Source organism: Rhincodon typus, chromosome 1 (genome assembly GCF_021869965.1).
Source record: "Rhincodon typus isolate 14 chromosome 1, sRhiTyp1.1, whole genome shotgun sequence".
In the NCBI taxonomy this organism is placed as follows: domain Eukaryota; kingdom Metazoa; phylum Chordata; class Chondrichthyes; order Orectolobiformes; family Rhincodontidae; genus Rhincodon; species Rhincodon typus.
This window is the reverse complement of record NC_063332.1, coordinates 117,485,123-117,498,671: the sequence shown is the minus strand read 5'-3', so window position 1 is coordinate 117,498,671 and position 13,549 is coordinate 117,485,123. Positions and strand designations below refer to the sequence as shown.

Sequence of the window (13,549 nt, the reverse complement as noted above, 5' to 3'; positions counted from 1 at the left end):
GAGCAGTGTCCAGCTGAGGTGTCAACCTGGTGAAGCTACAAAATAGGACTACCCACATGCCATGTTGCATAGGCAGCAAGTGATGGACAGAGCTAAGCAATTCCACAACCAATGGATCTAAGTTCTGCAGTCCTGCACATCCAGTCATGAATGGAGGTGGACAATTAAACAAGTTATTGGTGGAGGAGGTTCCACAAATACCTCCATCCTCAATAATAGAAGAGACCAGCACACCAGTGCAAAAGATAAGATTTAAGCATTTGCAACAAGTGCTGGATGGATGATTTATCTCAGTCTTCTTCAGAGGTCCACAAATGGATGCTAGTCTTCAGCTAGTTTGATTCACTCTGTGTGATGTCATGAAACAATTGATGGCACTGGATATTGCAATGACTATGGGCCCTGACAACACTGCGGCAATAGAACACAAGACTTATGTTCCACAACTTGCTGAACCCCTAGCCAAGCTGTCCTACTACAGTTACAACACGAGCATCTGTCCGATCATGTGGAAAATTGCCCAGATATGTCCTGCACACAAAAAGCAGGACAAGGCCATCCAGGCCAATTACTGCCCCATCACTCTACTGTCAATCACAAGTAAGTGGTGGAAGGTGCCATGAACAGTGCTTTTAAGCATCACATGCTCAGCAATAACCTCTTTACTGACACCAAGTTTGGGTTCTACTAGTGCCACTCAGCTCCTGACCTCATTACAGCCTTGGTTCAAACATGGATGGAAGAGCTGACTTCCAAAGATGAGGTGAGGGTGACACCCTTGACATCAAGCCTGCATTTTACTGAGTGTAGCATTAAGGAGCCCGAGCAAAACTAGATTCAATGGGAATCAGGGAGAAATCTCTCCTCTGTTTGAAGTAGTACCAGACAGAAAAGAAGATGATTGTGGTTGATACAACTCAGTCATCTCAACTGCAGGGCAACTCTGCAGGAGTTCCTCAGGGTAGTGTCCTAGGCTCATCTTCAGCTGCTTCATCATTGACCTTCCCTTAATCATAAAGTCAGAAATGATTGCAAAATGTTCAGTATCATTCACAACTGCTCAGATATTGGAGGAGTCCTTGTCCAACTGCAGAAAGACCTGGAAAATATCCAAACTTCGGTTAACAGGTGGCAAGTAACATTTGTGCTACACAGATACCGGGCAGTGACCATCTCCAATGAGAGACGGTCTAAGAGAGAGCCCCTTGATATTCAACGGTATTACCATCACTGAATCCCCCACTACATCCTGGAATTACCATTGATCAGAAACTGAACTAGCCATATAAATACAGCAGCAACAAGAGCAGGTATGAGATTTAGAGAACTGCAACAAGTAACTCACTTCCTGACCCCCCACAGCCTGTCTACCATCCTCAAGGCAAAAGTCAGGCGTGTGATGAAATAATTCCCACTTGCCTGGGTGAATGCAGCTTCATCAATACTTAAGAGGCTTGACACCATCCAGGACAATGCAACCTGCTTAATTGGCACCACATCTACAAACATTCCCTCCACCACCAATGCTTAGTAGGCGCAATGTGGATGATCTACAAGATTCACTACAGAAATTCACCAAAGATCCTTAAACAGCACCTTCTAAACCCAGGACCACTACCATCTAGAAAGACAAAGGCAGCAGATACATGGGAATATCACCATCTGCATGTTCCCCTCAAAGCCAATCACCATGCTGGCTTGGAAATATAATGCTCTTCCTTCACTGTTGCTGGGTCAAAACTTTGGAATTCTTTCCCTAAAAACATTGTAGGTCTACCAAAGGACAGGGACTGCAGCAGTTCAATAAGGCAGCTGACCACCACCTTCCCAAGGACAACTAGGGATGGGCTATAATTGCTGGCCAAGCCAGCGATGCCAATTTCTATGACTGAAAAAAAGCTCCCAAGATTACTCCAAGGTAATTTCTTTCATAAGAATTCCCTGGTTGGAGAGTTTTTTTTAGATTAGAAGGAGGTGAGATAAGTTAATGCAATGCATCTTATAGACAGCACAGACTGCTGATGCTGTACGTAGGTCATAGAGGGAGTGAATGTTGAAGGTGTGGATGGGCTCCAATAAACCAGACTACTTTGTTCTGGACAGTGGTGAGTTTCTTGAGCATTCTTGGGAGCAGAATTCAAGCATATTTGGTGTGTTTACTGTATTGATGCATTTTTAGTATGTTTGCTATGCTGATGTGACAGGACATGCCCGGGAATGGTGATAGAGACGTCTGGAACAATGTTTTAGTGAGTATGTCTGTTCCTTGGCTGGCCTGTAGGACAGTTCCCCTAATTTTGGCATAGGTTCCTGGACAAGAGAGAGAAGGATTTTCTAAGGTTGACTTCTACTTACCTTTGTTCTTTCTGGTGCCTAGGTTAATGCTGGCTGGCCCATCTGTTCTTTTTTAAATTTCATATTTCTGTGATGGTTTGATCTACTTAGTGGCTTGCTCAGCCATTTCAGAGGGCATTTTAGAGTAAGGAATGATATGTTGGCCAGACTGGGTAAGGTGCTGGCTGATTTCATTCTCTAAATGAAATAAAGAACCTGATAGATTTTTAATATTGTTTGGCAGTTATACAATCACAATAACTTATATTATCATTTTATTGAAAATGTATTGAATTTTAAAATATGCAGTAGAGGGATTTGTTTTTTAATTCATTTGTGGGACGTGGGCATCACTGGCTAGCCAGCATTTATTACCTGCCCGTGGTTGTCCTTGAGAAGGTAGTGGTGAGTTGCCTTCTTGAACCATTGCAGCCTATGTGCTGTAGGTAGACCCACAATACCATTAGAGAGGGAATTTCAGAATTTTGACCCAATAACAGTGAAGGAACAGTAATATGTTTCCAAGTCAGGATGGTATGTGGCTTGGAGGGGAACTTGCAGGTGATGGTGTTTCCACATATCTGCTGCCTTTGTCCTTCTAGATTGGAATGGTAAGGTATTGGAAAGTACTATCTAAGGATCTTTGGTGAATTTCTGCAGTGCACCTTGTAGACAATACACACTGCTGCTACTGAATGTCAGTGATGGAGATCAGGGATGCTTGTAGATGTGGTACAAATCAAGAGGGCTGCTTTGTCCTAGATGGTGTCAAGCTGCACCCATCCAGGCAATGGTGAGTCATCCTACTCCTGACTTGTGCCTTGTGGACGGGCTCTGGGGAGTCAGGAGGTGAGTTACTTGTTGCAATATTCCTAGCCTCTGACCTGCTGCTGTAGCCACTGTGTATATGTGGTGAGTCCAGTTGATTTTATGGCCAATGGTAACCCCCAGGATGTAGATAGTGAGGGATTCAGTGATAGTACTGCCGTCAAATGTCAAGGGGCGGTGGTTAGATTGGAGATGGTCATAACCCAGCATTTGTGTGGTGCAAATGTTACTTCCACTTGTCAGTCAAGCCTGGACATTGTCCATTGTGTTTGAACATGGACTGCTTCAGTCTGGATTAATAGTGCAGTAACACCACTCCTTTTTTGCTATTTCTGTTGCTTTATTTACATATTTCAACATTATTTTAATTTTCAATCAATAATTTAAGCATCTGAGGTTAATGCTTTACTTAATGTTTCTGCTCAATATTATTTCCAAATGCAAAGTGAACTGAATGAAATTGCATATCTTCCATATTTTTCTAAAAAACTTTGAAGAATCTGTCTGCATGATTTCAGTTTTATTATATCTACAGTGTAATCATTCATTATTATACTTGTTGTGAGGACGGTTAGATCGACAGAAACTATCTAAATCTTTTTGGATGGTGTTTTAACCAAAAAAATAAAAGGACAAGTTTATTTTTCAACCTTGTCAGCCCCATGACTGTCCAGTTGTCCCTCGATTAAGTAAAGTAACAGACGTGATAGTGATCATATTGCATCTGCTATAAGATCACATGCTGTCTGGAAGTGGAGTCAGGCTACAGGTGCACAGGAATGTGAAGCTACAATCTGTTCTGTAGACATACTGTACAACCGTAGGCAGCAGGAACACAGCTTAATTTGTGATTCATAATAATCAAATTATAAAACATTGTTTGTTAGGTTGGTGCTGTAACATTTCAGAATCAGCAATTATACCACTATTAATGCCAAGTTAAGATATATAGCACCTTTAAACAAACTGTTTTCTTTTTGAATTAAATTACTTGTTTGGATAATAGTGTACTGTCTGTAAATGCAACCCTAATGTTCCCTAAAAAGAATACAATGTAAAAACAATAGTATGTATCTGTTTCTTTTAAAGTATAACCAAGATAGATTTAAAAGTGAGAATGCAATGGTATTAAGTATGCCACACAAAAGACAAATATGGGGAAATGAATTTGTATTGCACCCTTAAAGATTGTCCTAATTATTTTAAAATCTTTCTTGAAGATAACAGCAATGAATACATACTACTCTATGATGCAAATCAAAATAGTTTTTTTTAATGTTTGTTTGCAAAATGCCAGAGGAAGATAAATTTATTTTTATGAAATATAGATTATTGTTAGGGAATTTCCGGAATTCTACTAACATTTTTCTCCAGTTGCTGGGATGAGTGCTGTTCCAATAACACTCAAGGTGTTTGACACCAATCAGGAAAGACAACTGCCTGATTGGCATACCAACTTAAACATTCACTTCCTTCACCACCAATGCACAATGACAGTACAAGATGAACTACAGCAACTCGCCAAGGTTCCTTTGACAACTTTTTCAAACCTGCAACTTTGACCACTGAGAAAGACAAGGTCAACAGGTGTTTGGGAATGTTCCTATCTAACCCACACACCTCCTGACTTGGAACTGTATCACTGTTCCTTCGTTATTTTTGGGTCAAATTTCTGGAACCCCATTCCTACCAGGACTATGACGTATCTACACCACATGGACTGTTGTGGTTCAAGAAGGTAGCTCAGTGCATTTAGGATTGGATAACAAATGCTGGCCCAGCTGGTCACAACCTGTGAACAAATAAAACAGGTTTTTGTACAAGTTACATTTTAACTGTCAAAATGGAATGATAATATAACAATATAGCAGCCCCGTTATTTTGAAGAGTTGCTATCTCAAGCTTCCCTTAAAGAAATTCCAACTCATCAAAAACTGTGCATCCAATCCATATCAAGGAAAATTCCTCCCTTCAAATTTTGGAACACTTCATCACCTTCCTGTTCTGATCTACATTCATTTTGAAATACTTGTTCATAATTATAGATCCCTCAATATTCTTGCTGCTCCTAGCATAGAGTCATAGATCCATACAGCATGGAAACAGACCCTTTAGTCCAACCAGTCCATGCCGAACATAATCCCAAACTGAACTAGTCCCACCTGCCTGTTCCTGGCTCATATCTCTCCAAATTTTTCCTATTCATGTATTTATCTAAGTGTCTTCCATAGAAACCCTACAGTGTGGAAACAGGCCATTTGCCCCAACAAGTTCACACCGACCCTCTGAAGAGCATCTCACCCAGATCCAACCCCTACCCTCTCCCTGTAACCCTGCATTTCCCGTGGCTAACGCATCTAACCTACATATCCTTGAACACTATGGATAATTTACCGTGGCCAATTCACCTAACTTGCATATCTTTGGACTTTAAAAGTCTTTAAACATTGTAACTGTGTCCACATCCCCCACTTCCTCAGGAAGTTCATTCCACACATCCTCTGTGTAAAAAATTTGCCCCTCATGTCTTTTCTAAATCTCTCTTCTCTCACCTTAAAAATATGCCCCCCAGTCTTGAAATCCCCCATCCTAGGGAAAAGACAGCCACCATTAATCTTACCTATACCCATCATGATTTTATAAACCTCTATAAGGTCACCTCTCAACCTCCTACCCTCCAGTGAAAGAAGTCTCAGCCTATCCAGCCTTTCTTTATAACGCAAACCTTTCATACCCTGCAACATCTTGGTAAATCTCTTCTGAACCCTCTCTAGCTTAATAATATCCTTCCTATAATAGGGTGACCAGAACTGGATACAGTACTCCAGAAGAGGCCTCACCAATGTCCTGTACAACCTCAACATGATGCCCTAACTCCTATTCTCAGCCCAAATTCAAGTTCATACCCGCTGCCTTTCAGCATCACCCTTTCTTCCACTCCATTATATTATTGGCAGCTGAATTTTCAGTTATCATTGATTGGCACTCATGAAGTCTCCTGTGAATTCTTCCTTATTTCTACATCCAAACACATCCTCAAAAAAAATCTGAAAACCTACCTGTTCAAAATAAAAGCAGAAAGTGCTGGAGAATCTAAGCAGATCATAAGAACATAAGAACTAGGAGCAGGAGTAGGCCATCTGGCCCCTCGAGCCTGCCCTGCCATTTAATAAGATCATGACTGATCTTTTTGAGACTCAGTTCCACTTACCCGCCCACTCACCATAACCCTTAATTCCTTTACTGTTCAAAAATTTATCTAGCCTTGCCTTAAAAACATTCAGCGAGGTAGCTTCAACTGCTTCACTGGGCAGGGAATTCCACAGATTCACAACCCTTTGGGTGAAGAAGTTCCTCCTGACCTCAGTCCTACAGGAGGGAGAGGACTGATTTGTAGAGGGAGAAACAGAGTTAATGTTTGAGTCCAGTCTGACTCTTCTTCAGTTCCACAGATGCTGCCAGAGCTGCTTGTTTTCTGCAGCATGTTCTGTTTTTATTTCAGATTTCCAGCAGCGGCTGTATTTTGCTTTTAATCTATCTGTTCAATTCTGCTTTTACTGATATTTTTCAACCTTTGTCCAATTCCCTATTAGGTCTCACTCAGTTTCTCCTGCATTAAAGACACTGCACACATGTAATCCATTGGACAGTAATGTTATTTAATTACATGTTGCAATATTATTTAATTACATGTTGCAAATTTTTATTTTGTTTGAATAAATTGAAAGAACTGAAAAACTTCCCACCTGTATCCTGATCCCATTTTCCAAGCAATTTATGCCAAAGTGACAGATGTAGATGGTTCACTCTTGCACCTGTTATTTAATGGTGGCACAGATGTTTCCATAATTATTTGACCGTATTTACACAACATTGCTGTCATGATTGATATAAGTATGATCAGTAAGTTTAAATAAAAAAGAGGGGATGGAAGGCTTCCGTAAAAGGCTATCAGGACTGTGTGACATGCGGTGATAAAAAAATCTATTAATTATTATTTTAAGAATGCTTTATTCAAAGTAAAGTAAGCAGAGAATGCACTGTGCTAAAGATGAACAAATTAGCCAAAACACAGGTTCAGTATCACAGAATGGCAGCAAGCAGATTCCTCAAACAATGTTCTCGTATTGGTTCATGTCATCAAACCGGCATCCCTGCAGTGAACGAGATAAAATAAGACCCAGGTTATCCAGGGCTCCATTTGTGCACCTGTCAGTAGCTAGTTCAATAGTTTTATTGGAAGAAGTGAGAGCAGCTTCTCTGGTTTCGTGCTGATCGGGAAAAAGGAATGCTATACGCCAATATCTGAATAAGACCAGAAATAAATGGATACTAACATTTAAATAAGATTGAATTATTCAAGTTTGAAAGATCAGTGGATATATTTTTCAAGACGATGCAGATTGTGCTGACAAGACCTCAAAGGAAGCAGACTGATAAAAAGATGATAGAAATAAGCTGCCTTAATTGGAACTTAATTACAGGCTATAAACAAAAATGGAGTAGTGATCAATGTATACTTTTTGAACGAAAGAATGTTAACAGTGTTGTTCTCCTGGTCAGGCTTTTGATGCTGGAAGTCCAGTTGATGCAATTTTTAGATGGTTTTGTAAACGGGTACATGATTCTCCTGCTGCTTTTGGCAGGAGGCTGCTTAAGTGTAGAAGTTGGTATCTGACATCATCATTTGCACCAGGTATTTTATGGTTAACTGCTGGTCCTCAAAAAGATTATTGTTGGCAGCTCAAGAAAAGGCCCAAAAGTTGGTAGAGAGGCAATTCGTGAGCATATATCATTAATGACGGACCAGAAAGCATTATCTGTGAGGAGTGGCCAGGATCCTCTGACCACAAAGCTGGGTAGGAAAGCAAATTATGAGAATGTCACAAGTGTCTGCAAAGGGATATCATAGAATTGTAATGGGGCGAAAGGAGCCTAATTCAGTCCATCATGTCCGTACCAGTTCTCTGAACATTTTGACTTTGTGTTGGACTCCTACCTTTTCCCCATAACCCCGTACATTGTTTCTAATTAAACAATCATTTAATGCCCTCTCAAATGTCTCAAATGAACCTGCCTCCACTACACATTCAGGCAGTGCATTCCGAACCCAGACTATGGTTTATGAAAGCATTTTTTCTCACCTCGCATTCATCTTCTTTTGCAAAACATCTTAAACCTGATTCTCAATTCTTTTATGAGTGGGAATGGTTTCTCCCTCTGCACCTAATGACTTTGAAAACTTCAATCCAATCTCCTTGCAGCCTTCTCCTCTCCATGGAAGACAGTCCCAACCACCTCAATCTATCCTCTTAACTGAAGTTTCTCATCTCTGGGAACCATTCTTGTAAACTCTTTCTGCACTCTATCCAATGTATTCACATTCTTCCAAAAGATGGTGCCCAGAACTATGCCCATTACTCAGCTCAGGTCTAACCATTGGTTATACACTGTAGAGATATATCTATGAATGAGCAGAATTTGGCAGATGAACTATAAAGTGAGAAAATGTGAAGTTGTCCATAGAAAAACCAAATATTACGTAAATGAAGAGACTTCCACATGAGGGCCCCAGTCTTCAACCAATTCAGGCTCAGTGGTTAGCACTGCTGCCTCACAGCACCAGGGACCAGGTTCGATTCCACCCTCAGGCAACTTTCAGTGTGGAGTCAGCATATTCTTCCCATGTCTGCGTGTGTTTCCTCTGGGTGCTACAGTTTCCTCCCACAGTCCAAAGATATGCAGGTTAGGGGGATTGGCCACGATAAATTGCTCATAGCGTCCAGAGATGTGTAGTTTAGGTGGCATTACCTCCGAGACAGACCACAACAGGAAGACACAACACGCCCAGACTCACTAATCACCCTATCATACATCAAGGACATTTCAGAGATGACCACAAGACTACTCAGACCCCTAGGTATCAGAGTAGCCCACAAACCGACAACCACCCTATGTCAACTACTGACGAACATAAAGGACCCCATATCCAAAACCAACAAAACTGGGGCAATATACAAAATACCATGCAAAGTCTGGAAAAAAACACGACATAGGACAAACCTGAAGAAAATTGAAAATACGGATACATGAATACCAACTAGCCACCAAGAGACACGACCAGTTCTCACTTGTCTCATTACACATGCACAACGAGGGACGTGAATGTGACATCTATAATCACACAAGCCAAACAGAAACATGTCAGGGAATTCCTGGAGGCCTGGTATTCCAACCGGAACTCTATCAAAAAACACACTGAATTAGACCCCGTGTACAAATCACTGAGAAACAAAACCGAAAGTAGTACTAACCACCCCAGCAAACTGAAGCATATAAATAACAAGAGGGACAGAACCTCACCGGAGGCACACTGATGATGTTACCTAGCAGAGTGACAAAAAGTTTGCAACCAAACCCACCGGCTCGGTGAGCAAATCTACAACCCCAATACTGGTATCTATCTGACAATGTGGAAAATTACCCAGGCACATCCTGTTCACAAAAAACACGACAAATCCAACCTACTCAATTACTGCCCTGTCAATCTATTCTCGAGCATCAACAACATGATAGAAGGTTTCATTGACAGTGTTGCCAAGCGGCACTTGTTCAGCAATAACCTGATTACTGATTGTATGTGCATTCCACCAGGGCCACTCAGCCACTGACCTTATAATTGCCTTGGTCCAAATATGGACAATAGACCTGACCTTCAGAGGTAAGGTGAGAGTGATTCCTCTTGATATCAAGGCAACAAATAACCAAGTATAGCATCAAGGACCACTAGCAAAGCTGGAATCAATAGGATTTGGGTGGAAACTCCATTGATTGGAGCCACACATAGCACAGAGGAAGATGGTTGTGGTTGTTAGAAATCAAACATCTCAATCCCAGGACTTCAGTGCAATAGTTCCTCAGGGTTGTGTCCTCGGCCCAACCATTTTCGGTTGCTTCACCAATGACCTTCTTTTCACCATAAGGTCAGAAATGGGGATGCTCGCTGATGTTTGTTCAATATTTAGCACCATTTATGACTCCTTAGACACTAGGACAACATCCTGTCTTGGGCTGATTAGTGGCAAATAATATCTGCATAAGTGCCAGGCATTACTATCTTAAACAAGAGATAATCCAAACATCATTCAACTGATGTTCAATCATATTACCATCACTGAATCCTCCACTATCAACATTGTAGGGGCTGACCAGAAACTGAATTGGACCAACCATGTAATTACTGTAGATACAGGAGCAGGTCAGAGGCTAGTAATTCTAGGGTGAACAATTTACATTTTGACTTTATGTTGCCTGATCACCATCTACAAGGCACAAATGAGAATGTACAGGCTGTCCACTTGCCTCGATGACTTCAGCTCCAAAAATATTTAAGAAGCCCAACACTAACCATAACAAAGTATCCATTTAATGAGCACCCCATCCACCATCTTCAACATTCCCTCCCTTCACCACTGAAGCACAGTGGCAAGGTCTGTACTATCTATAAAATGCACAGCAGTATCTCACCAAGGCCAAATGTGCTGCTCCTGCTCTCATTTCTTGTGTTCATATAACTTACAAATCCCTTATTTTCAGATGTTCTATGGTGCTCCATTTAAGCACTACTCATAAGCAACACAGCACCTGCTAACAATGGGTGGGAAGCTACGTGGATATGCATTGTTCCATGAACATAGTGTTCAGCTCCTATGACCAGCAGAGGACTCTATTTACATATTGAAATTGGCCATTTCAAAAAGAGAGCCCGGTGATCCTTGGATGGCCAATTGGCAGGAGAGAGGAATGATGGGTGTGGGGTGGGAAGTGGTACAGTGTTATGGGTCATTTGGTTGTTAATCTGCTGAACCAACAATTTTGTGCATCAAAAGCAGATGAAAATCACAATCAAAGTTGATATTTGACAATATGTCATTGTTGACGATAGCATTCTCCTACATATTAACATCAATTATGATATCCAAAAACAGCATAATTAACTTTTGTAAATATGAGCAAGTTGCCACTAAATCTTATTTAATGTTTTGTTTTTAGGTATTTTAGATTTCTCTTCATCAGTAACCACTAATAATTTTGCAGGTTATGATGTAATTGAGATAATGACAGTACATTGAATTGCATCCAGATGCATTGGACCTATACTTGGCTGGATAGATTTCCATTAGTACATTAGAGAATAACGTTGATCAGGCCAATGCAAGGCTTAGGAAGAAATTGCGTTTAGAAAATGCAATCTATTAATGATCTCTTGAATAATGATTCAGCAGTAAGTATTAATACAAATCGTAGCACTTTACCTACACTTTTGTAAGAATGCAAGCATTTTGGGTTATATTTGACACAAATGGGTAGGGCTGTGAATGAGATCCATAGATATGGGATGGAGTTTGTGCTACATGGCAAAGGGAAGGGTCATTTAGAGGATGGAATTTGCTGAGAGTTCCCTGGAATGTACACCTAGATAAACATCAACTGTGATTGGAAGACCATCAACTTGGGAAAGACACTGTTTGTTCTGTCTGAAACTTGTTGGTCTTCCAGTGGAAAGAGTTGACCTTGACTGAGTGTTACAGACTGGTGCATTCCAAGGTCCAGGACTACATGCTGAGGGATGTGCTAAAGCTTCGGGCAGCTACCAACAAGGCAGAGTGTGGAAAGACCACCTTGTAAGGTCTTTCTCCCAAAGTACAGTTGGGGGCCTGTTCTGTTGTCAAACTCTCTCATTGCCTCAATATGTGTAAATAATGTTCTGCATGAGTAAGAAATGCCTTTGTTTTTTGAAACTGTAGGGAATGTCAGATTCCAATGTTTATTTTTCTTGATACGCAAAGTCTGTACAGAACCGCTTTAGTACCTGTGGGTATAATGTAAAGATTTTTTATGAATAAAGTATATTTTTGCAATAAAAAATGCTCAGGGAAAATGCTCAGGGGTGGCACGGTAGCTCAGTGGTTAGCACTGCAGCCTCACAGTGTCAGGTACCCGGGTTCGATTCTCCCCTCATCTGCACATTCTCCCCGAGTCTGCGTAGGTTTCCTTCAGGTGTTCTCGTTTCCTCCCGCAGTCCAAAGATGTACAAGTTAGGTGGATTGGCCATGCTAAATTGGCCATAGCGTTCAGGGATATGCAGATTAGGTGTGTTAGCTATGGGAAATGCAGGATTACAGGGGGATGGGTCTGGGTGGGATGCTTTTCGGAGGACTGGTGTGGACTTGTTGGGCCGAAGGGCCTGTTTCCACACTGTAGGGATTCTATGATCAGATCTTGTTTTCAATGTTTGTTGATAGCCATCATCACATAATGTTGTTTCCCACTGGTGGCAGGATAATTTTGCTGTTGAAGGTTCACTCTCCATGATACTGTATTGATGAGGATTTTCAGCCTGATGTTATACATTGACTGCACAGCAACTGTCCTTGTGCCTAATCCCTCTGATGTCTCTGATTCGTTAAGAGGCACCATCAGAGTCACTGTTGCATTGGTGCACAGCATGCTGACATACCTGCATATTGATATTCTGATAAATTTGGACGATTAATTTTTTAAACTTCTTGGCCCTTCACTTCTTTACCTGCCGAGCCAGACCAATTGTACCACCACCAAGAAATGAAAAATGATTTACATCCAGGAATGAAAGTCAAGATTCAATCTTAATTTCAAATTTTAGACCAGCTGAATTTGGAATTTATATTGTTAATACAAGTCCTGGTTAACTCTATGGGTGCTGTTGAAGTTGTAGGTGGGAACAGTTAGCAAACCATCCTTTGATCCTCTAATTGAGGTGGGATGTGATTGACCCTTGGATCCGTATCCCTTGAGGAGCCATTTTCTGAGTCAAGATTGGATATATAGTCCCACAGGTCTAAAGGTCATGGTACACTTATCAGCAAAAGTCTTCTCACATACATAGACAGTCAGTCTAAATGTTCGAAAGTAAACAAAACCACAGCAAGTTCTGTCGTCAGCAATACATTTTTAATAATGAATTTCAGAATTTTCAAAGCAAATTTTAACAATTCTTCGGTGTATTTTTACAGAGAGGAATGATGATTATAGAATGCAGTGCTTGGTCAATTGTTCAAGAATAGTATTAGTCATTCCTTTCTAATGTGTAGTGTGTGCGATCTATAAGATGCACTGCAGAAATTCACCAAAGATCCTTATACAGCACTTTCCAAACCCACAACCACTTCCATCTAGGAGGACAAGGCCAGCAAATATATGGGAACACTACCACCTGCAAGTTCCCCTCCAAGCCACTCACCATCTTGACTTGGAAATACATCACCTTTCCTTCATTATTGATGAGTCAAATCCTGGAATTTCCTTCTTCGGGTCAACCTACAGCATGTGGACTGCAGTGGTCAAG

At 41.0% G+C, this 13,549-nt stretch overlaps 1 protein-coding gene across 1 annotated transcript in view; it reads left to right on the top strand.

Annotated features, from left to right (window-relative positions):
* Positions 1 to 13,549, top strand: part of LOC109928744 (ankyrin-2-like) — a 909,810-nt gene that overhangs the window by 146,900 nt on the left and 749,361 nt on the right. The gene's annotated exons all lie outside the window — the stretch shown is intronic.